This window comes from Symsagittifera roscoffensis, chromosome 2, assembly GCF_963678635.1.
Source record: "Symsagittifera roscoffensis chromosome 2, txSymRosc1.1, whole genome shotgun sequence".
Taxonomy (NCBI): Eukaryota; Metazoa; Xenacoelomorpha; order Acoela; family Convolutidae; genus Symsagittifera; species Symsagittifera roscoffensis.
The window spans coordinates 23,521,664-23,545,384 of record NC_087063.1 but is presented as its reverse complement, the minus strand read 5'-3'; the positions used below and the strand labels follow the sequence as shown (position 1 = coordinate 23,545,384).

The window sequence follows — 23,721 nt, the reverse complement described above, 5'->3', positions numbered from 1 at the left end:
AAGCTTCTTTACCTGTTTTGTACCCCCACACCTAACTCGAGATTCTTCCCTCATGCCCAACTCGAGACCCCCGTGTACCCGACTCAGGCGATGCTCAAGTAGTATTTCTTGTGAAGATGCACCATTATCTAAGTTTCTGCGAAGACCACGTGTAGGATTGCGTACAATTCCCTTGGGCTCAATTTCCCCCTGTTTGGGTCATACACCGGCATTGAGACCTCCGTTATACCTATTTCAATCATGAAGTCTCGTAATCTCGTTAGTGCCATTATCACGTGTTCGGGATCGATCGTGTTCCTGTCATTGACCCTCGTCACTAGGAAGCACAGGTATTTGCCCGGGACTTGTGCTACTGATGGTGGAAGCGCGGCCATTCCTCCTAGTCCCGGTCTCTGTCTAAACAGAAACTCCACGTTCTGGTACTCTCTCTTGAAGTCAGCCTCCAGTCTTGATTTGAAACTCATGTCCGCCGTGATACAGATTGCGCTAGTCCTGTCTGACAGAATGAAGTCACTATCCGTTATCAGGATATTTTCTGAGTATTCGTTTGGTATTTTCTGAGTATCAATCTGAAAATAACACCCAATTTTTAGACTAACAGGCTGTGTTCCTAACCTAAAAACGTCACCGTTGACGAGATTAGCATGTGAATTGGGGTTGTACCAGTGGAAGAGGATGCCCTTCGGCTTGTGCAACGCCACGGCCACTTTTCAAAGACCTCCGTTATACCTATTTCAATCATGAAGTCTCGTAATCTCGTTAGTGCCAACATCACGTGTTCGGGATCGATCGTGTTCCTGTCATTGACCCTCGTCACTAGGAAGCACAGGTATTTGCCCGGGACTTGTGCTACTGATGGTGGAAGCGCGGCCATTCCTCCTAGTCCCGGTCTCTGTCTAAACAGAAACTCCACGTTCTGGTACTCTCTCTTGAAGTCAGCCTCCAGTCTTGATTTGAAACTCATGTCCGCCGTGATACAGATTGCGCTAGTCCTGTCTGACAGAATGAAGTCACTATCCGTTATCAGGATATTTTCTGAGTATTCGTTTGGTATTTTCTGAGTATCAATCTGAAAATAACACCCAATTTTTAGACTAACAGGCTGTGTTCCTAACCTAAAAACGTCACCGTTGACGAGATTAGCATGTGAATTGGGGTTGTACCAGTGGAAGAGGATGCCCTTCGGCTTGTGCAACGCCACGGCCACTTTTCAAAGACTGATGGCTCAGACTTTGACCAGAGCGACGAAGAAGTACGGGAACCTTGTGATGTGTTACGTGGATGAGGTGGTCATAGCAGCACCCACCCTGGAAGACCACATTGATCGGCTCGGTGAAGTCTTTGGCTGCATGAAAAGAGCAGGTTTGAAATTCAAGTCATCGAAATGCGAGATTCTTAGGGACTCAATTAAATACCAGGGAAGAATGGTAGACAGGCATGGCGTGCGGCCGGAACCGAAAGCAGTGGAAGCAGTTTTAACATGGAAGGCACCCAGGACGGACACACAGCTCATGAGCTTCCTTGGATTTGCCAACTACTACAGAGAGTTCTTTAAGGGATATGCAGACAAGGTGTACCCCATGCAGCAACTGATGCGCAACAAAGGAAAAAAGTTTGAGTGGAACGAGAAAACTCAAGCAGCCTTTGAGAACATAAAGCGGGAACTGCGCGAAGCGCCAGTGCTAGGCATGCCCAGGGAAAAGGGCATGTACGTTCTTGACACTGACGCATCGGTAGTAGATATCTCAGAAATACTACATCAGGAGCAAGAATGGAATGGGAGAACTGTTCTCCGTCCCATTGCCTATGGTAGCAAGGTGTTAAGCGACACTGAGATGGACTATGGTGCACCGAAAGTTGAAATGTTTGCAGTAGTCACATTCGTGGAAAAGTACCGCGCGTACTTGGGGAGCGCTCCCTTTAAGTTACGCGTGGACAACAGAGCGTTATCCTGGTTGAAGACATACTCGATGAATCAGAGTAATATTGGTAGATGGATAGTAAGATTAGTTGGCTACCACATGATAATCGAGCACAGGATGCGTGATAAACACCAGAATGCTGACAGCCTCAGCAAGAAGACCAAGTTCTATGAAAGATTGGAACTGAAGCAAGCCATTCAGGCAGAAATCAAGGAAGGGTTCTCGTTTCTGGACAAAGAAACTTATGAAACGCTTCCCTTGACGAGATGGTTAGACAAGTCTGGACATCCAATTCCAGGACGTCCTGAGTTACCTGTGGAGAAAGCAGCCGAGATAAAGATTCTATCAAAGAAGCACCCGGTGCCCTTGGATCTGTTGCTGCGCTCAAACCTGGTCCACCAGGAACTCTCTCGCATGAACATAAACAACCTCTCAATATTGGATAAAACAGTGCAGGTCACACCGCAAATGATGCGGATGCTGGGTGGATTGTTGGAGAGAGAAGTGACCAGAGATGACCCCGAGTGGGCAGCAGCCATGGCATCACTGAGAGTCAGTGAGAAGGCGAATATCATGCCGTCAAGGCGACAACACAAGGAAAATGAGAGGGATTGTAGGACAATAGTTCAGCAACTAGTGTCCTCAATACCCCCAAGACGTTTTAGCAAGTACTTCATACAAACGGAAAGAACAGGGGAACGGTACACATAAGAAAACCGTTACCTTTGAAGACTAGAATAAGGAAGGCGAGGATGTTGAACGAAACCTGGAGCAAGATTATTTGTCCGGTGAGACGATCGGTGAGGAGAGCAGGCGAGTTCAGGATCAAAACCCCGGACAAGAAAGTTTGTCCGGGGAGTCTGATCTAGAAGAAAAATTTCCTGATGAGGAACCGGACCTGGAGGAAAAAATTTTGTCCCGGGAGTTCAGATGGATAAGCAGAACGCACAGAACTGATCCCGAAGAGAGAACGTGCTCCATCGCAGACTCTTCAATTGATGACAACTCCCGGAATTCAGGAGTCGACACCTACTCAGACAGAAACTCGAGCTCAGGATCGGAACTGTCAGAGCTACCTCATACCAGGTGAAGGAGTCTTTGACAACGCAGCAGATGATCTGCAAACAATTGCGGTATCGAAACGTTCGATAAATTTGTTGCCACAAAAAAAAGTAGTCAGGACTAATCTTCAACCAATCAGACAAGAAACACAACCGTTGATGAAGATTTGGTGCGTTAAGATGAAAGATGACACGCATCATCCCAATGAGCTGAATAGTCAGATGAGGGTCATAAAGACGTACTTGAGGGCGAGATACACACTCTCGGACCTACTAAGAGCGCAGAGAAATGAACGCATGACGAGAAACCTGAAAAGGTGGATCGAAAATGGAGCTCCGGACAAAGATAACCTGGAGGAAGACAGTTACCGCATTCTGAGACAGTACTTTATGCAGAAAGAGGGAAGGATATATCTGAACAAGGACGGAATTGTGGCTTGTAAGAGAAGAGAAGAAGACAAAGTCCTGTACAAATATAACGCGATAGTGTTGCCGCAACTCTATCAGACAGAATTTCTTTCAGGTCGCATGATCAGATGGGGCACCAGGGAATTGATTAGAGGTACCAAGGGAATCTCAAGCGCTTTGAATAGCCTGGAATGAGGAAGGCGTGTGAGAAGTGGGTGACAGCATGTCTGTCATGTCAACAGGTCAAAGACCCAAGGAAACTGAGATTTCCACTACAATCGATCGAATCATCTGAATTCGACGAAGTGGTGCAGATTGATCACCAAAAGATATGTATGACAGACCAGGGTTAAAATCAAGTCTAGGTCATGATAGATCACTTCACGAAGTATGCAGAGGCCGTGCCCTGCATAACTGCCTCAGCAGAAGAAACGTGCGATCACCTGATCAATACGTGGATAGCGAGACACGGTTGTCCGAGGACATTCCAATCTGACAATGGAACAGCTTTTGTAGGAGAGCTTACTAAAGAGCTCATGAGACAATCTCAGATGGCTCAAGCTCATACCACGACATACCATCCCCAGACTAATGGTCTAGTAGAGAGACAAAATCGGACGCTGGTGTCGATGCTGAGGGTATAATGCTCCAGGTACATGACCGATTGGGACAGATATCTTTCACAGGTGATGGGAGCCTACAATAGCACGCAACATTCCACCACTGGAGTAAGTCCACACATGATGTTGACTGGACACGAGAAGTCTCTGCCCTTAACTTTCTTCTACCCAGAATATGAGGGAAAAAACGTCTCCACAGGTCTATGTAAGGGATGTGATTAGACGTCAACAGGAACTAAACGACTTGTGCAGACGGAACAATCAGCATGCACAGGCAAGACAGAGGAAAAAGTTCGATAAAAAAGCAGCGGGCGCAAAAGCCTACTCAGTAGGAGACTACGTATGGGTATTACAGAATAAAGTACACCAGGAGGAACGTTTCTATAGACTGAGTACCGGCCGAGCCGCTCACTTTGAAATTATTAAGCCACACAACCCAACTACGGAAGATTGGTGAATACCTGCAGACATGGAAGATGGGGATTATCTGATGATGGACCCAGCCTGCGAGGTCGATGAGAAGGGCACCAGGGGAAAGAATGATGGGAATGAAGTCGTAGAGGAAGGGTCACGTCCAACACTGGACCTGGATTCCAATGAGGTGATCGAAGCGAATGAAGAAACCTTGCCATACGCAGAAGAGGACTGGCATGAACCAGAACAAATGGAGGTTCCCAAGAACTTGGAACCAGACCTACCGTTTGCTATACAGACACGACAGAGTCACAGGTCAAGAGTCACAAAGAAATACAACCCTTACGGAGACGACTTCGTAGTGGACAGAATAGATCTGAAGAAGATGGTAGAGGAATTAGTGGGTCTAGAAGAAATAACTGTGTCACAGGACATAGACATAGTCGACGACCACGACAAGGAATGAGTCGAGGACCGGTCAAAACCTGAGCTAGAATTCGACGACGAGCAACAGCAATCATACGAACAATATTTGACGAATCTTCGTGTCTTGGAATGGCTGAACGAAATGGAGACCAGTGTCACGATTCAAGATGTAGATCGTGAGAGCATGAAATCCATAAAAACGGAAAGGGATGATCCTTCCTGGGCTGCCCAGGAAAGACAATTACTCATTCCTGCGTCCAATCTCGATTTATAATCCAGTATGCGATCGACGGGGATGTCGATGGATATTTTTGTCCGGGGAATGTGGGTAGGACTTACCCACACTGAAAAGTTTTCAATAAAAAATTAAGAATAGCAAAAGAGACAGGTGATCAAGAAGCAGAAACAGGCGAGGACCCTAAGAAACCGGACGAGTAATTGAGTCATATTTTAACTTACCAAAAAATACTCAAGTAGCATAATATTGACAGATAGCGATTTTATACTCACAAATAGAACAAGTGCGATGGCGATCACAGAAGACATAAATTTTAAGACAGTGTTAGCTGCGGATTTTAAAAGAGAATATAAAAAATTAGAACTCCTTCGGAAGCAAAGACCAGGAACAGGAGGCGTAGCAGCCTTGCCTCCGGCGGCGTCACAGATACCGGGAAAGTACTTATGCTTCTTGGTGACGAGGGAGACGGAGAAGCGGCACGTGGACCCGGAAAACCTAATCTTGTCCTTGACGAGATTGAGAGACTTCCTTGTGAAAAGGGAAATGAAGGAACTCTCGCTTCCAGTGTACGATCAGAACCGAGGACGACTGCATCCACGGGAGGTGTATGCACTGATACACGAAATCGTTTCTGATACTAATATACAAGCATACTTACATAAGAAGTATTATTTAAGTATAGGCTAGGTTTAGGTTGCATGCAGGAAGGCGTCATGCTAAATGTGTGTTTTGTGTGATATGCGTGTTATATGATGTTATGTGTTATGTTATTAAGACCCTGGGTCAGAAGAGTTTGGTGAACTTGAATAACCGAATGACGATCTAATGAATAGATCCAAAATTTGGATTGTCCATTCTTAGGTCGAATTCAAAAATTTTAGCAACAAACTGATTTTAATAAATTTTAAGATCAAAATCTTTTTATCTGACTGTTTTTAAATAATTTTAAGATAAAATTAGAGTAAAGCTGACAAATGTGATATTCGTGACCTTTTTTCTTGATTCTGATTGATCGTTTAATTATTCGCCTGATTTCAATTGATCAAACTGATAATAAGAATTGAATCTGAAAGAAGATGGACAACTTCGATTTGGAAGAATATATGGACCTGGCAGAGGCGTACGTAGGAACGACGATAGATGCGATCTATCGTCGGCTGATGGGTTGAGACTTTGCCCTGGAGGACCCAGAGGTAGTCATGTTACTGGCTGCCTTAATAAACAACTAGGGGCTTAATAACCGTGGGGACCTTCCCACGGAAGTCTTATTGATGGCAGCATATGGAGAAAGAGAAACACTAGACCACCCAAACATGAGGGTAATGAGGTGGAGAAACGGGGCTCTCTCAGGAAGTGACTTGGCCAACGAGCCTGGATTGGGACGTTCCGGGACCTACCAGCCAGGTGAGATGCCTCTGCCAACAAAGCCTAGGCCTGGTCTGAAAAGGATGCAACAGGAGATGAACAGCGAGGCCACCTCGTCTAGTTCACAACATGGGAGCAGATGTGCCACCAAAGAGGGCGAGAGTAGAAGATGAGGTTCAGACGAACCAAACTTTGCAGGATCTTAACGGAACGATAGAAGAACTGTAAAAGACCAGAAGGCAGCTGGACAAAACGACCAAAACCATGCTCAGTACGGAAGAAGATAGATACGTGTGGAAGAGACTGTTTAAAGATTGCAACAAGAAACAGGGTGAAGAAATAGAGCGCTTGAGGCGAGAGTACAAAGAGCGATCGGAGCGGCCGGCGTTGACGACAGCCGTAGAAAAAGTGATACCTACAAGGAATGTTCCTCGTGGGCAGACCCCGATGGAACTTTTGACGCCTCGCGAGTTGAGACAAACGACGGAGACGCGAATCCCTGCTACAACTGGTCGAGTGACAATCCCGCGCCCAGTTGACACCCTAGGTGACCCAGTCGTGGAGCAAACAGTGAGAAATTTGATAGAAACAGCTGGACGATTGGTCGCTAATAGGAATGTACCAGGCTCCGGGGTGACTGCACCCTATGGAACAATAGATGATACGGGCAAAGTTCAGCTCTCCTAAGAGACGATGGCGAGAATGGAAGCTAGTGACACAACATTACCAGTAAAGAACTCTTAAGTCCCAGACACGAAGATAGGAGAGATGCCGACGAAGAAAGTGTCCCGAGTGATTGTCGCGCAGAAGAACAACCAGTTGAAGTATAATTTCACAGGAGCCCAGCAGTAAACCTACAGTAGCCGCCACTTGGGACATCACATCTGATACTGAGTGACAGCTTGGTGAGAGTACTCCAGAACTTGAGGACCTCCTGGATCGCTACGGTGATGGCCTATGGAGGTGCAACGATAGCCCATCTATTTTGGATGGTGGAGCTGATGAACCCAAGTAGGGTCGCTAACATAACGCATAACGATCCTAATAGGGGAAAACAATGTATCTAGAGGCTCAGATAAGGAAGAGGCACAATGGGAGTCGATGATGGTGTTGCTATTCACTACTCTCAGGCAGAAATTCAAGTGCGCGGTACTGACCGTCTGCACCGTACCCATGAGCACAAAAACTTTGACATCGACAGGGAGGAGACATAATGAAGGAGTCATCAGGTGGAACAATATACTGAGGAACCTGGCGAGTAGGAATGCTGGACGGATGATACTTATGGACATTGAACACGAGCTGAGAGCTATGGATCAGGCCAGACTAACCATCGAAGGACAAGCCTGGTTGAACCGAGTCTTCCAGGAGCGATTGGATGAAATGGAAGTCGAGCTCTTTGACACGGGAGTTCTGAAGAAGGAAGAAACCACGAACGAGCCCCCAATTTCAACCTTTGTGCCCCCTAACCAAAAGACACGTTTGGGAACGGTCCCAGCGAGCGGTCTAGCGAGCCAGGGCAAAGGACAGATGTACAACATCGGTTGGGGGAAGCGCCAACAAGAAGAACCATCCATCCAAGACGAAGATTAGACCTGTAAATCCGACCGCGGAGACGACCAGCACCTCGAGATAAGAGACACGATCAGAGACAACGAGTACCAGTCGAGAGGAGCGACGCCCAGACAGGAAATCTTTGATGTTGTCGAGGCCCATACCTTCTCCCTGGCATATATACAAACAGGACCTAATTAAATTGAACCTTCAGACGCTGAGATTTGCAGCAGATGCCATGAGGATGTTGAATGGAGCGAGATTATCCGTCAACGGACTGTATTCAATATCAGGCGTGGACTGGTTGATATCAGCTGGCATAAACTTCAGCTCCACGACCGCCTTGAGATTTGCCGACTTAGAGGGAATGCCCTCAAACAATACAATGGGTCCAGTAAATGCAAGACCTTTGCAAGATGTGAAATTGAATCACGATGAAGGAAATCGAGAAGAAGATTCTTGACAACGATGGCACCAATAGTAAAACACGTTAAAAAGTTCAGGCAGATAAGAGCACCCCCAGGTCACGTAACAGAAAGAGCGCACCCGAAACAAACGGCTCAAGAAGTTGATGTTTACAGATACGGTGGATTGAAGGCGATTAAGAAAGACGAGACCATCTTTGCGGCGTATGACAAAGCAGAAATGAAGAAGGTAAAGATTATGATAATCGCGAACTCAGACTTCGTATATACCTCCAGGTCTCTGTTTTGGCCTGATGTTATAATGTTGGCAGCGGTCGACCTGGACCTAATGCAGTGGGTGTCAATGGCAGTCGGGGTACAACGACAGACGGAAATGAACCCAATCACAATCGTATTTGCTGGCATGAATGACCATATACATAGTAGGGGTTTCCTGAGCAGACTCAGTGAGCCTACAACAACCGAAGACGCTGTATGGCCAGCTATAAAGGATATCCTCGAATCAATGGGTGAAGTAGTGGACACCCTGAAAGAAGGTGCCATCACCAAGATAACCCCGAGAGCCGTGTCTAAACTGCCACAGGATATGCACATCTCCCGGATGGACTGAAGTTTGTATATGCGATAGTGGCTTGCTCTCTGAAGGGAAATATGATTTGATAATATCTGCCCCGAATCGCGGAATAGAGATGGAGAACCTAAGACCACTCAGGGCGGAATTACGTGCGGTGTGGTCTGACATCTCGAATGCGATGCGAGGACTCAAGAACCATTCACTACACATGTTAGTGTTAGAGAGGTACTGGGGTCGGAACTGTCCAACTTCAGCCGACAAGTCAAACTGAAACCAGGAATTGACGATGACCATCGAGTAATCGTAGCGATGTCAAACGATTTATGCTTCCAAGGATTGGAAGTAAAGGAGGAAGGAGAGAGAAGGAAGAACTCCAAGGAGACCAGAGCTCACTTGGAAGCGATGGTTTTGAGAACGAAACCAGAGGCTAACAAATGGCTTTCAAGCGAGGAGCAGTGATGATCAGGAAAATCCATGGCTACCTAGTGAAAGAGGTAAACCTGGCCAAAATGCTGAAGAGAAGTCAGCCGAGTTCGTAAACAGAGTGTACCAAGTTACCCTGGAAGCTTTCTGGACACAGAATGTAAAGGGTGAAGAAGGCTTTGACGGGAAGACGGCATGCTGAAAGGGATAGGAGCCAGATGGACCGCGTCCTTCCTGGCGAAAGTTTACCCATCGTTTTCTTGATATCTGATAAAAGAATTCTTCCAAGCATTCGTAGAAGTATCGATCGTTGAATTACTAGCCCTGTTCGTGACGTTTGGATCAGAGAACTTCGTGAGAGGACCAGTGATACTGCTCACCGAAGGAGTGCAGAATATGCGACTAGATGGACTTGAAGCACATGGATACTTGGGAGGATTGATGATTTTGACACGCTATCCGGAGCAGAGGAGGGAGAACGTGAAGAAATTCGATGTTAAGGGATCCACTGATTCCTGGAATAAGATAAGAGATTTGAGACATACTCTCATTCAGTACCTCCTGCAGCAAAATCGTTTTGGAACAGGAGAGGATGAAACGATTCAGAGGGAGGAAGACGTGCGACGTCATGCTGAGGGCATGTCCCTGCTAACTGACCTGAGTGAGGACCGACGAGAATTGATGAGCGAAGATATCAGAGCCGGAGATGACCGTCATAAACTTTGATGATCACTTCCGTAGCAGGATAGGAGAAGTGGACTGAGGGCACATTGAGGTATTCCCGAAGCTCTGGAATCTAAGACCCCACGACAAAACAAACGGCGAAGTCACAAGAATTCCTCGACTGACCGCAGCGTACCACAAATTGAGAGAATAAACGTAAGGCTGGGGTGGCTACAACAAACTGCCAGAAGAGATGCCGGAATTCCCTTTAATTAGAAGGGTGTTGCTCGGAGCAGACTTCGTAGTACAAACCCCTAGGTTGAGAGCCTTTGAGACCAATGAGTGGAGGGTAGCGAAGTTCTCAGAGATGATCGACCCGTGTTTTGCGGGCAGAAACGCCGCAGTGCTGCAGTATACGCAGTTTGCTTACACGGATGAAGCAACGAAAGATAAGATGTTAAAACTCAGATTTGTTTTGTGTGTGACAAAACTCAAATGAGAAACAAAGCAACTTAGTTTGCAGTTGAAACTGAAAAGAAAACATTTAGTTGAGTTTTGAAGATTAAAGAATTTGATGCATTTATAAATTTGCATTATGATTTTAGTTAGTGGCTTTAGAGACACTTACTATTTATTCAGAGAGGCTTGATTGGCGAGCATATTAAAATATTCCAGCCTGCATGATTTTTTTAAATCAACTAAGACGACTGATCACTTTGTGGTGACATGAAAGGCTTGGGTAATCTCTTGAAGAGGGAGATTATTTCTTTATTCTTTCTAACCACCGAGTTCCTTAATTTTAATATTCAGGACCAGAAACAGCTAAATTAACGAAGGGAAGAAGCATAGTAGGATAATTTTACTTTGTTGGTTGGCAGGACCGTCCTGCAACCCAACACCTTTTAAATCTAGTAGAAAAAGTTTTAAATCGGGACATGGAAGTTGGAAGTCTAAAAAAATGTTTTATTTTAAGTTTTATCCTCGAAAGTGCAGATTAGTGAAAGAATTTGGAAGGATATAATAGTGTGGTATGATGCCATTAATATTCTGCGGTGAGTCGATATGACGTGGATAAAAGTGTTTTCATGCATTTTGTAAATTCTGTTCGACGACACTGTACCATTTTGATGAAGACACAAGACTCAACGAGGACATTGACCGGGCTGTCCGGGGAGTATGTGACATTCGATCAGAATGGTCAAAATGCAATTTCGCATTCGAATTTTAATTGGAGCATCTGACCGGGAGGATTGATGGTTTTGATGAAATAGTGACGTTATTTGAACGATCAGACAAATCGAGAAGGTTTAGTTTTGACTGACATGCTGAACTTTAAAATGTCGATGTGGACATGAACGAAACGTAACCTTTTATTTTTTCCCACACGCTGAAACGGCGAAATCACAACAACAGAATTCGTAGAGAACATCAGTGGTCTCAGTGACAACAACGACGAAACGGCAGAAGATTCAAATTGTGGTTACAAAATGTCAGAAACCACTCCGAATTGTAACGATTATGCCGCTACAATTGTTAGCGAGCATTTTACAAGAACCAGGACGGGTGCTGGGACGACGTGTCCAGCCTTCCGGAAAGAAATAGGAGTGCTATTTCCCCGGATTCCAGAATCCGGAGGGGTCTCGATCGGGAAACTCAAATTGTTTTACATAACCTTTTTGCTTCCTGGTCATGCTCTGAGTTGAATTTAAGTAACATCCAGATTCATTTTCAGAGAACGAGAAGCTAGGGGTGAGTGAAAGGGTTGATCCATCTTCGATAGAGATGATGATTTTTATCTACTGAACAAAAACAATAGTAAAATAATAAATAGTAGTAGCCCTGTTTTTAAGAATGACCTCGTGGTCTGGCGATACTAAGACCCAGCCATGAGCACAATATTTTTGCATATAATCAAGTTAAATTGAGCGTTCTGGTCGAAGCCGGAAAGCTGTAACGTTTTGTCGACCCAATGTTTGGAAAGCCACCAAAAGAACTGCCTTTTTTTGAGACGGTGAAAAGCATGTAGAGCTGTGTTTACACGCTAGCCAGTCGTTTCAGAGCTGGCGTATTTACAATCTTTACAATCGAAGCGAAGACAAATTAGTGGCATTGTCTACTGCAGGTGAACGGGCACTCCCGATATTTTTGTGGATCTGCGGAAGACAGAGATAATTGTCATAAAGACAACTGGTAGCCTTATCTCTAGAAGGAAAAGACAGAATCCTGCAGTGCTCAGAGAATATCTTCAACTGCACCAGTCAAGTGAATTGGAAATGAAGTCACTACGGGTGGTGTTGTCCCATCGAGACCACCTGCCAGGCGTTTTCTCAAGGATACGGGCCCAGACCAAGGAACCATCGCAGGGACGCCGCAGGGCAAAGGCGCGGAGAGCGGAGGTGTTGACTGGGGACCTCCAACCTGAAACGAACGACCAATAAGTGGTAAGATTTTGTTGTGGCTGTTTTTTCTTTGCTGAGTGCCACATGAGTTTAAGCGCTCGTGGCCTGCAAAGAACAGATGACCGCAATTTTGCTGCCACCACCACCCCTTAGATTGGTCCTGAAAACAATCTCACTTGGAAACTTGTGTTAGATTATTTAAAACATTTGAATAAGTTTAATAGCAGTCTCCTGGAAATTAAATTTCTGAGAAAATGTCTCGATAACAACATTATAACAGATTTTTTACGGTTTTGCGTGCCTGATAACGGTATTTTTTTTTCCGATTGAGTTGAATTTTTTGGATTGAGTGAACACATTTTGAGTTGAATTTAATTAATACGAAATTCGTTTTCAGATTATGAGAAGCTAGGAGTTGGGGAAAAGGGTTGATCCATCTCCGATGGAGATGATGTTTTTTATCTACTGAACAAAAACCTTAGTAATATAATATATAAGTGGTAGCCCTGTTTTTGGGAGTGACCTCGTGGTCCGGAAAAACTGAGACCCAGCCATGAGCCCACTATTTTTGCATTTAAATAAGTTAATTAGAGCGTTCTGATCAGAGCCGGAAACAGTAACGTTTTTTGTCGACCCGATGTTAGAAAGACCACCAAAAGAATTGGCTTTTGCAGAGACGGTGAAAAACATGTAGAGCTGTGTTTAGACTCTAGCCAGTCGTTTCAGAACCTAGTTTTATTTTCAGGACGTCTAAATTTTACTTTTTAGCAAAAACTTTTTCAATTCTTGAATTGCTTGACAATTTAGTTACTCAATTCTAGAGGTCGTGTCAGTATGTAAGTACCCAATTTAAATTTCTAGAAGTGTGTTTTAAAATATTATGTTGAGTTAAGGAGAGTTTTTAGGTTGATGCATTTGAAATGGATCAAAGGTCCACTGTCCAATAAAAACTAATGGTATACGTAAGGTTCCGACCCTGTTTTTAACGGCGTTCGTGTGTTTTGGGTATTTTGAGACCTGAGCATGGGAGCGTTCTTATTTCTAGAGTGGGGGAGGGGGGTTATTTTAGTAGTAGCCTTTAAGCTGTAACGCGGTTTGTAGTCTCATGTCGCAAGTGCACCAAATTGGCCCCGACCACTTGAGGTAGAAAAACCATTTGAGGTAGAAAGTGCAGATTAGTGAAAGAATTTGGAAGGCTATAGTAGTGTAGTATGATGCCATTTATAATCTGCGGTGAGTCGATATGACATTGATAAAAGTGTCTATGTATAACATGGCTACGTATAACATAGTCTATGTATAACATGGCTGAAAGTTTAAAAACAAACTGACATGTCAGAATCAAAAATATTCTCAAATTGAATTTTTATAACCATGAAAGAACAAAAAACTAAAAAATCTTAGAAATTTAAAGGAAAGTGTTATTCATGATTACGTAATTATATTATGTAATTACAGTTGTTTAAATTTGTTTGGTTATAATGTTTAAGAGGTTTTTTCGACATGTTTCTCATTGTTCAGATCTTTGATCGTTTTGTAAATATTGTAAAAAAAAACTTTAATCCTGATGATGCACAAAATGTGCGATAACGTTTGAATTAACATATTAAATTTCTTATAACCATTTTTGTTAGATTCTAACGCTTTTTAGCGATAAGCTATAAGCAAACTGTTATATTCCTTTAAGGAAAACAGTCATTAGTTCGAATTTTTTTCTCTATTTGTACAGAATTTTACTACCGCTTTTTGTTCATAATGTCAATAGTGTTTAAGTTAAAATGGCGATGGTTGTAGCTGCCAGCTCCCTTTATCACAGCCTGAAAGATCTTGAGCAAGAGGAACGGGGAGAGACGCAGCAGAAGGTCTACGCAGTCCCCGGCCTTTCTTTGAACCCCAATACCTTGAACAGGGGGAAACATTTTTGAGTGTTATCGGAACTGCAACCTCTGGAAAATCCATGGCTACCTAGTGAAAGAGGTAAACCTGGCCAAAAATGCCAAAAATGCTGAATACCCTGGAAGCTTTCTGGACACAGAATGTAAAGGGTGAAGAAGGCTTTGACCGGACAGACGGCATGCTGAAAGGGTTAGGAGCCGGATGGACCGCGTCCTTCCTGGCGAAAGTTTAACCATCGTTTTCTTGATATCTGATAAAAGATTTCCTCCAAGCATTCGTAGAAGTATCGATCGTTGAATTACTAGCCCTGTTCGTGACGTTTGGATCAGAGAACTTCGTGAGAGAACCAGTGATACTGCTCACCGAAGGAGTGCAGAATATGCGACTAGATGGACTTCGAGCACATGGATACTTGGGAGGATTGATGATTTTGACACGCTATCCGGAGCAGAGGAGGGAGAACGTGAAGAAATTCGACGTTAAGGGATCCACTGATTCCTGGAATAAGATAAGAGATTTGCGACATACTCTCATTCAGTACCTCCTGCAGCAAAATCGTTTTGGAACAGGAGAGGATGAAACGATTCAGAGGGAGGAAGACGTGCGACGTCATGCTGAGGGCATGTCACTGCTAACTGACCTGAGTGAGGACCGACGAGAATTGATGAGCGAAGATATCAGAGCCGGAGATGACCGTCCATAAACTTTGATGATCACTTTCGTAGCAGGATAGGAGAAGTGGACTGAGGGCACATTGAGATATTCCCGAAGCTCTGGAATCTAAGACCCCACGACAAAACAAACGGCGAAGTCACAAGAATTCCTCGACTGACCGCAGCGTACCACAAATTGAGAGAATAAACGTAAGGCTGGGGTGACTACAACAAACTGCCAGAAGAGATGCCGGAATTCCCTTTAATTAGAAGGGTGTTGCTCGGAGCAGACTTCGTAGTACAAACCCCTAGGTTGAGAGCCTTTGAGACCAATGAGTGGAGGGTAGCAAAGTTCTCAGAGATGATCGACCCGTGTTTTGCGGGCAGAAACGCCGCAGTGCTGCAGTATACGCAGTTTGCTTACACGGATGAAGCAACGAAAGATAAGATGTTAAAACTCAGATTTGTTTTGTGTGTGACAAAACTCAAATGAGAAACAAAGCAACTTAGTTTGCAGTTGAAACTGAAAAGAAAACATTTAGTTGAGTTTTGAAGATTAAAGAATTTGATGCATTTATAAATTTGCATTATGATTTTAGTTAGTGGCTTTAGAGACACTTACTATTTATTCAGAGAGGCTTGATTGGCGAGTATATTAAAATATTCCAGCCTGCATGATTTTTTTTTAATCAACTAAGACGACTGATCACTTTGTGGTGACATGAAAGGCTTGGGTAATCTCTTGAAGAGGGAGATTATTTCTTTATTCTTTCTAACCACCGAGTTCCTTATTTTTAATATTCAGGACCAGAAACAGCTAAATTAACGAAGGGAAGAAGCATAGTAGGATAATTTTAGTTTGTTGGTTGGCAGGACCGTCGTGCAACCCAACACCTTTTAAATCTAGTAGAAATAGTTTTAAATCGGGACATGGAAGTTGGAAGTCTAAAAAAATGTTTTATCTTAAGTTTTATCCTCGAAAGTGCAGATTAGTGAAAGAATTTGGAAGGATATAATAGTGTAGTATGATGCCATTAATATTCTGCGGTGAGTCGATATGACGTGGATAAAAGTGTTTTCATGCATTTTGTAAATTCTGTTCGACGACACTGTACCATTTTGATGAAGACACAAGACTCAACGAGGACATTGACCGGGCTGTCCGGGGAGTATGTGACATTCGATCAGAATGGTCAAAATGCAATTTCGCATTCGAATTTTAATTGGAGCATCTGACCGGGAGGATTGATGGTTTTGATGAAATAGTGACGTTATTTGAACGATCAGACAAATCGAGAAGGTTTAGTTTTGACTGACATGCTGAACTTTAAAATGTCGATGTGGACATGAACGAAACGTAACCTTTTATTATTTCCCACACGCTGAAACGGCGAAATCACAACAACAGAATTCGTAGAGAACAACAGTGGTCTCAGTGACAACAACGACGAAACGGCAGAAGATTCAAATTGTGGTTACAAAATGTCAGAAACCACTCCGAATTGTAACGATTATGCCGCTACAATTGTTAGCGAGCATTTTACAAGAACCAGGACGGGTGCTGGGACGACGTGTCCAGCCTTCCGGAAAGAAATAGGAGTGCTATTTCCCCAGATTCCAGAATCCGGAGGGGTCTCGATCGGGAAACTCAAATTGTTTTACATAAACTTTTTGCTTCCTGGTCATGCCCTGAGTTGAATTTAGGTAACATCCAGATTCATTTTCAGAGAACGAGAAGCTAGGGGTGAGTGAAAGGGTTGATCCATCTTCGATAGAGATGATGATTTTTATCTACTGAACAAAAACAATAGTAAAATAATAAATAGTAGTAGCCCTGTTTTTAAGAATGACCTCGTGGTCTGGCGATACTAAGACCCAGCCATGAGCTCAATATTTTTGCATATAATCAAGTTAAATTGAGCGTTCTGGTCGAAGCCGGAAAGCTGTAACGTTTTGTCGACCCAATGTTTGGAAAGCCACCAAAAGAACTGCCTTTTTTTGAGACGGTGAAAAGCATGTAGAGCTGTGTTTACACGCTAGCCAGTCGTTTCAGAGCTGGCGTATTTACAATCTTTACAATCGAAGCGAAGACAAATTAGTGGCATTGTCTACTGCAGGTGAACGGGCACTCCCGATATTTTTGTGGATCTGCGGAAGACAGAGATAATCGTCATAAAGACAACTGGTAGCCTTATCTCTAGAAGGAAAAGACAGAATCCTGCAGTGCTCAGAGAATATCTTCAACTGCACCAGTCAAGTGAATTGGAAATGAAGTCACTACGGGTGGTGTTGTCCCATCGAGACCACCTGCCAGGCGTTTTCTCAAGGATACGGGCCCAGACCAAGAAACCATCGCAGGGACGCCGCAGGGCAAAAGCGCGGAGAGCGGAGGTGTTGACTGGGGACCTCCAACCGGAAACGAACGACCAATAAGTGGTAAGATTTTGTTGTGGCTGTTTTTTCTTTGCTGAGTGCCACATGAGTTTAAGCGCTCGTGGCCTGCAAAGAACAGATGACCGCAATTTTGCTGCCACCACCACCCCTTAGATTGGTCCTGAAAACAATCTCACTTGGAAAAATGTGTTAGATTATTTAAAACATTTGAATAAGTTTAATAGCAATCTCCTGGGAATTAAATTTCTGAGAAAATGTCTCGATAACAACATTATAACAGATTTTTTACGGTTTTGAGTGCCTGATAACGGTATTTTTTTTCCGATTGAGTTGAATTTTTTGGATTGAGTGAACACATTTTGAGTTGATTTTAATTAATACGAAATTCGTTTTCAGATTATGAGAAGCTAGGAGTTGGGGAAAAGGGTTGATCCATCTCCGATGGAGATGATGTTTTTTATCTACTGAACAAAAACCTTAGTAATATAATATATAAGTGGTAGCCCTGTTTTTGGGAGTGACCTCGTGGTCCGGAAAAACTGAGACCCAGCCATGAGCCCACTATTTTTGCATATAAATAAGTTAATTAGAGCGTTCTGATCAGAGCCGGAAACAGTAACGTTTTTTGTCGACCCGATGTTAGAAAGACCACCAAAAGAATTGGCTTTTGCAGAGACGGTGAAAAACATGTAGAGCTGTGTTTAGACTCTAGCCCTCTAGCCAGTCGTTTCAGAACCTAGTTTTATTTTCAGGACGTCTAAATTTTACTTTTTAGCAAAAACTTTTTCAATTCTTGAGTTGCTTGACAATTTAGTTACTCAATTCTAGAGGTCGTGTCAGTATGTACGTACCCAATTTAAATTTCTAGAAGTGTGTTTTAATATATTATGTTGAGTTAAGGAGAGTTTTTAGGTTGATGCATCTGAAATGGATCAAAGGTCCACTGTCCAATAAAAACTAATAGTATACGTAAGGTTCCGACCCTGTTTTTAACGGCGTTCGTGTGTTTTGGGTATTTTGAGACCTGAGTATGGGGGCGTTCTCATTTCTAGAGTAGGGGGCGGGGGGGGGGGGTTATTTTGGTAGTAGCCTTTAAGCTGTAACGCGGTTTGTAGTCTCACGTCGCAAGTGAACCGAATTGGCCCCGACCACTTGAGGTACAAAAACCATTTGTGGTAGAAAGTGCAGATTAGTGAGAATTTGGAAGGCTATAATAGTGTAGTATGATGCCATTTATAATCTGCGGTGAGTCGATATGACATTGATAAAAGTGTCTATGTATAACATGGCTACGTATAACTTAGTCTATGTATAACATGGCTGAAAGTTTAAAAAAACTGACATGTCAGAATCAAAAATATTCCCAAATTGAATTTTTATAACCATGAAAGAACAAAAAACTAAAAAATCTTAGAAATTTAAAGGCGTATTTACAATCTTTACAATCGAAGCGAAGACAAATTAGTGGCATTGTCTACTGCAGGAGAACGGGCACTCCCGATATTTTTGAGGATCTGCGGAAGACAGAGATAATCGTCATAAAGAATCTTATCTCTAGAAGGAAGAGACAGAATCCTGCAGTGCTCAGGAAATATCTTCAACTGCACCAGTCAAGTGAATTGGAAATGAAGTCACTACGGGTGGTGCTGTCCCATCGAGACCACTTGCCAGGCATTTTCTCAAGGATACGGCCCCAGACCAAGAAACCATCGCAGGGACGCCGCAGGGCAAAAGCGCGGAGAGCGGAGGTGTTGACTGGGGACCTCCAGCCGGAACCGAACGACCAAAAAGTGGTAAGATTTTGTTGTGGCTGTTTTTTCTTTGCTGAGTGCCACATGATTTTAAGTGCTCGTGGCCTGCAAAGAACAGATGACCGCAATTTTGCTGCCACCACCACTCCTTAGATTGGCCCTGAAAAAAAAACTCACTTGGAAACTTGTGTTAGATTATTTAAAACATTTGAATAAATTTAATAGCAGTCTCCTCAGAGTTAAATTTCTGAGAAAATGTCTCGATAACGACATTATACCAGATTTTTTACGGTTTTGCGCGCCTGATAACGGTGTTTTTTTCGGATCAAGCGATGCACAGCTTCCAACTGAGACTCATGAGACTCTTGAGATCTGAGATAAGCCAGGCAAATGCGGATAGGGCCAAGGCATCGGGAAACCTAGTAAAAGCAAGAGAGGTAGTGAGAACGGGTATAGATGAGAAGTGGTGGCCTTCGGTAATATTCTATCTGAACCGGCAAGCAAGGTGTAGTGTCAATAACCTGATAAGCCGACACAAGAGAAAGCTTGAAAAACTTCCGGAAAGACAGGAAACATCATTAAAAAACTTGGATGAAAGGTCAGTTAGAACTTTAGATGAAGTGAATTTGCCGTTTTGGGTGCGGGAAGTCTTATGTTTTGGACCAAAACATCCGGTACGAGACAAATTCAATAAAATTCACTTCCTTGCGGACATTGACAGTTTTTTGTCTGAACTGAAGTTAAATAGAATACCCGGAGAAAAATTATGTTAGATTGAAGCAGTTGCAAAGAGATATGCTAAAAATGTGAAATAGACCCCCTCTGACAAAGGTGTTGAGAAAGCCAGAAAGTATTTGAATTTACAACGGTCTTCTGGCAGTGCCGTTTATTAAGGTGGTGGGTTTTTGTGTAATAAAAAGGGAGACATATGAGAAAAAACCGAAAGATTTATTACAGGCAGAACAATTTAGTGAGAGGAAGAATCTGAAAGACAGCGTGATTATGAAAATTGAAAAAGACATAAGCAAAGAAATACTCGCCATGAAAAAGAAGGACGAGATTAGCGAAGCGCTGTATACTAGGTTGAGATCAACGGGAGCACAGCCGGCTAGGCTGTATGGATAAGCAAAAGTACACAAACAAGGAATATCACTTCGTCCGATCCTTTCTTTACCTGGTAACTCATATGACAACCTAAATAAAATATTGGCAAAGTTCTTTGATGAAATTGAGGGGGCAAACATAGAAACGAACACTCAAATGGCCAGGGGGATCTTGGAGAAATATGAGTTGAACTCTGACGGGAGTATAATCTCCCTTAATGTAAAGAATTTGTACACTAATGTCCCGCTCAAGGAAGCGGTTGAAATAGCCCTGAGGAGATTTTATGAGCAAATCAACCCTCCGGAAACATCTCGCAAAACTATGAAAAAACTACTGAATTTGGCAGTGGGTAAGGTACACTTTAAATGCAATGGTTTGTGGTATGTAAAAAGTCACGTTTTAGCAATGGGCGCCTCCCTTGCAGTAATATTGGCCAATTTGTGGCACAAAGAATATGAACCTGCATTAAAAAAAGATGTACCAAAATTGATTGTGCTAAATGAGGGTAACAAGGAAATGTGCCCTAGATGTCAGAAGAAGGTGACATATCGGACAAAAGGCGTAGAATGCGAAGCTTGTTTGAATTGGTACCACTTATGGTGTAGTAAAATATCGGAATCCGAATACGCAGACATCGCTGAAACTGTATGGTATTGCATGACTTGCAAAAACACAACAGGTAGCAGATCATCTGTGAATGGTGTTAAAGTTTTTCTCAGATATGTGGACGACATATTTAGAACGGTCAAGGGCGATCCTTGGGTAGTTCTCGAGGTTGCCAATAAGTTGCATCCAAACTTGCAGTTATCCATAGATTAACTTGATAGTGCGCAGCCTCTGAAACTTAGAATGGTGCCGGTATCTGTGGGTTTTTGGTACCAACCACATAGGAACTTTTTTCTTGAATCCACGTTTTTATTTAAGTTCAACTTAATTGGCCTATTTGGACTTAAATAACAACGTGGATTCAAGAAAAAAGTTCACATGTGGTTGGTACCAAAAACCCGCAGATACCGGCACCATTCTAAGTTTCAGAGGCTGCGCACCTTTGCAGTACAAAAGAAACGTTATTGAAGGGACGGTTCATAGGGTTTTCAGAAGTATCTCAACATGCAAAGATTTTGACCAGTCAGTGGAAAAAAATTGGAAGCAATGGTTTGAAAATCAATATCCGAAAAATTGGTCTGACAGGGTAGTGTTTGAAACTCTTAACAAGCTCATTGAGGGAAGGAAAAATTTAGAGGTGAAGGCATCTGAAAAGAGAAATGAGAAACTTCCTTTGCTCGTGAACTGAGATCCAAAGTGGTGTACAAGCTAACATGTAGTGGATGTATCTCCACCTATGTCGGCCAGACAGTCCGAAATTTAGCCACGAGGGTCGATGAACACCGCAAAGGGAACTCCCCAGTAGGGCAACACTTGTTAGAATGTAATAAGGAGGTAGGTCGTACTGCTGAGCTGAGAATATAGACCAAACAGCCAACACTCATAAGCTACTGACAAAAGAGGCTTTGCATATTTTGAGGGAGATCAGAAAATCAACACACGCGATGAATTCAGGAGCCGGGAATTAACACTAAAATTATAGTCCATGTATAACATGGCTAAAGTTAAAAAAATAACTGACATGCCAGAATCAAAAATTTTCGCAAATTGAAATTTTATAACCATGAATCAACAAAAAACTAAAAAATCTCAGAAATTTACAGGAAAATGTTATTCATGATTACGTAATTATATTATGAAATTACAGTTGTTTAAGTTTGATTGGTTAAAAAGTTTTGGAGCCTTTCTAGACATGTTTCTCATTTTTCTGATCTGTGATCATTTTGTAAATATTGTAAAAAATTTTAATCCTGATGATGCACAAAATTTGCGAAAACGTTTGAATTAACATTTTAAATTTCTTTCAAGAGATATTGTCCCTGACTCTCAAGCCAATGGTTATAGGGCCTATTTTTCTTAACCTCATATTTGACTTAATTAGGCGACTGTTACAAGGTGCTTTTTCTACGCTCCGTCATTATGTAGTATTCGGGCGAATGTTACAGAATCTAAGCATATGCACTGAGGAACTCAGAGCAGGCATCTTTTTAAAACAGAGAATCTCCCTGGCAATACTGATTGCGAACGTCGCTGGCGTACTCGGAACAATAAATGACAAAAAACCTTCGACAAAATTTTTTATTTGTAACTTTATATATTATTTTTTCTTGTGTCGAGTTGCGTGTTCTTATCGAAGAAACGTAAACCGTTTTGATTTTTAATTGTAAGGACATCAACACTTATCATCTTCTTTTATCATTATCACTTCCTTATCTAGAAAGTTTCATGGATTTTGACAGAGATACGTGATGAAGGGACTCCCTCGTGATGATTTTGACAGGGATACGTGGCTGTAACCTCGGTTACTATGATACTTTTGACCTTCTGATTACCCAGAAGAAAAAAATAGTAATAAAAAAATGAGATTTAAAAAACATTAATTTTGAAAAAAATCCTTTGAAGTTGTACAACTTTTGATGGGGTGATTTCAGGCTAACCCCAGCAGTTGCAGTTCTGGTCTTCATTGAAGTAGGGTAGGGTAGCTTGATTGCTTTAATTTCCTAGATATGACGTTTCAATGATATGTTAAAATTAAAAATCAAGAATTTTAACTTTAAAAAATGTCTCTCAAAGTTTGACGGCGAGTTATGTTAAGTTAACGCGTTTTTCAAATGTTTCCAAGGCTAAATTTTAAATTTGGCGTCATATCTCGAAAACTAATAGAAAACTTAAATAAGTGTCTTTTTTAAGTTTCCTTTTTTGTTTCGAGATATGACGCCATTTTCATATTTCAAAATTATGTTTCAAGATGTTTTTGAATCATTCGCTGGTTGAAACAATTAATGGAAACAAATTGTATACGTACTGGCTAATAGAAATGGGGGTTACGTAGCAAAAATTAAGCGATCATGAAGTAGACAAAGCCATGAGCCCATCAGAATCGATATAAGGAAACAAACTAACGAAAAATTATTTTTTTCTTGATTCTGATTGGCTCACGCACGACTGTATATTTTATGACTAACTACTGTTTGACCGCAATTCAACGGGATATTGAGAAGTTAAACAAGAATCTCATTTATATGTTAAGATTTTAATTTTGGGAACTTAAGTTGTATGCTTTAGGACATTTTAGGTTTTTTGATTTTAAAGAGCCATAAGATCTGAATCCCAGTAGTTTTGGCTCAAAAACAAGTGAATACCTAAACTAAATTACTATATTCATTGTTGATTTATTCCTCAATTGAAGTCTTATGTTGTTGTTGTTGTTAGTTTTGACGATATGACCATTTTCGTTGGAAAACTAAATTTAAGTTGATGTTTTTTTTCAATAATAGAAAGCGTTGTTAGATGCTCGTCTATTTTTACGTTTGCATTTTTTGTTG

At 42.3% G+C, this 23,721-nt stretch overlaps 2 protein-coding genes across 3 annotated transcripts in view; one reads left to right on the top strand and one right to left on the bottom strand.

Moving 5' to 3' along the window:
• The window catches only part of LOC134839392 (V-type proton ATPase 21 kDa proteolipid subunit c''-like), a 327,751-nt gene that overhangs the window by 50,454 nt on the left and 253,576 nt on the right, over positions 1 to 23,721 (bottom strand). The window lies entirely within an intron of this gene.
• The window catches only part of LOC134839384 (apoptosis-resistant E3 ubiquitin protein ligase 1-like), a 381,686-nt gene that overhangs the window by 284,025 nt on the left and 73,940 nt on the right, over positions 1 to 23,721 (top strand). The window lies entirely within an intron of this gene.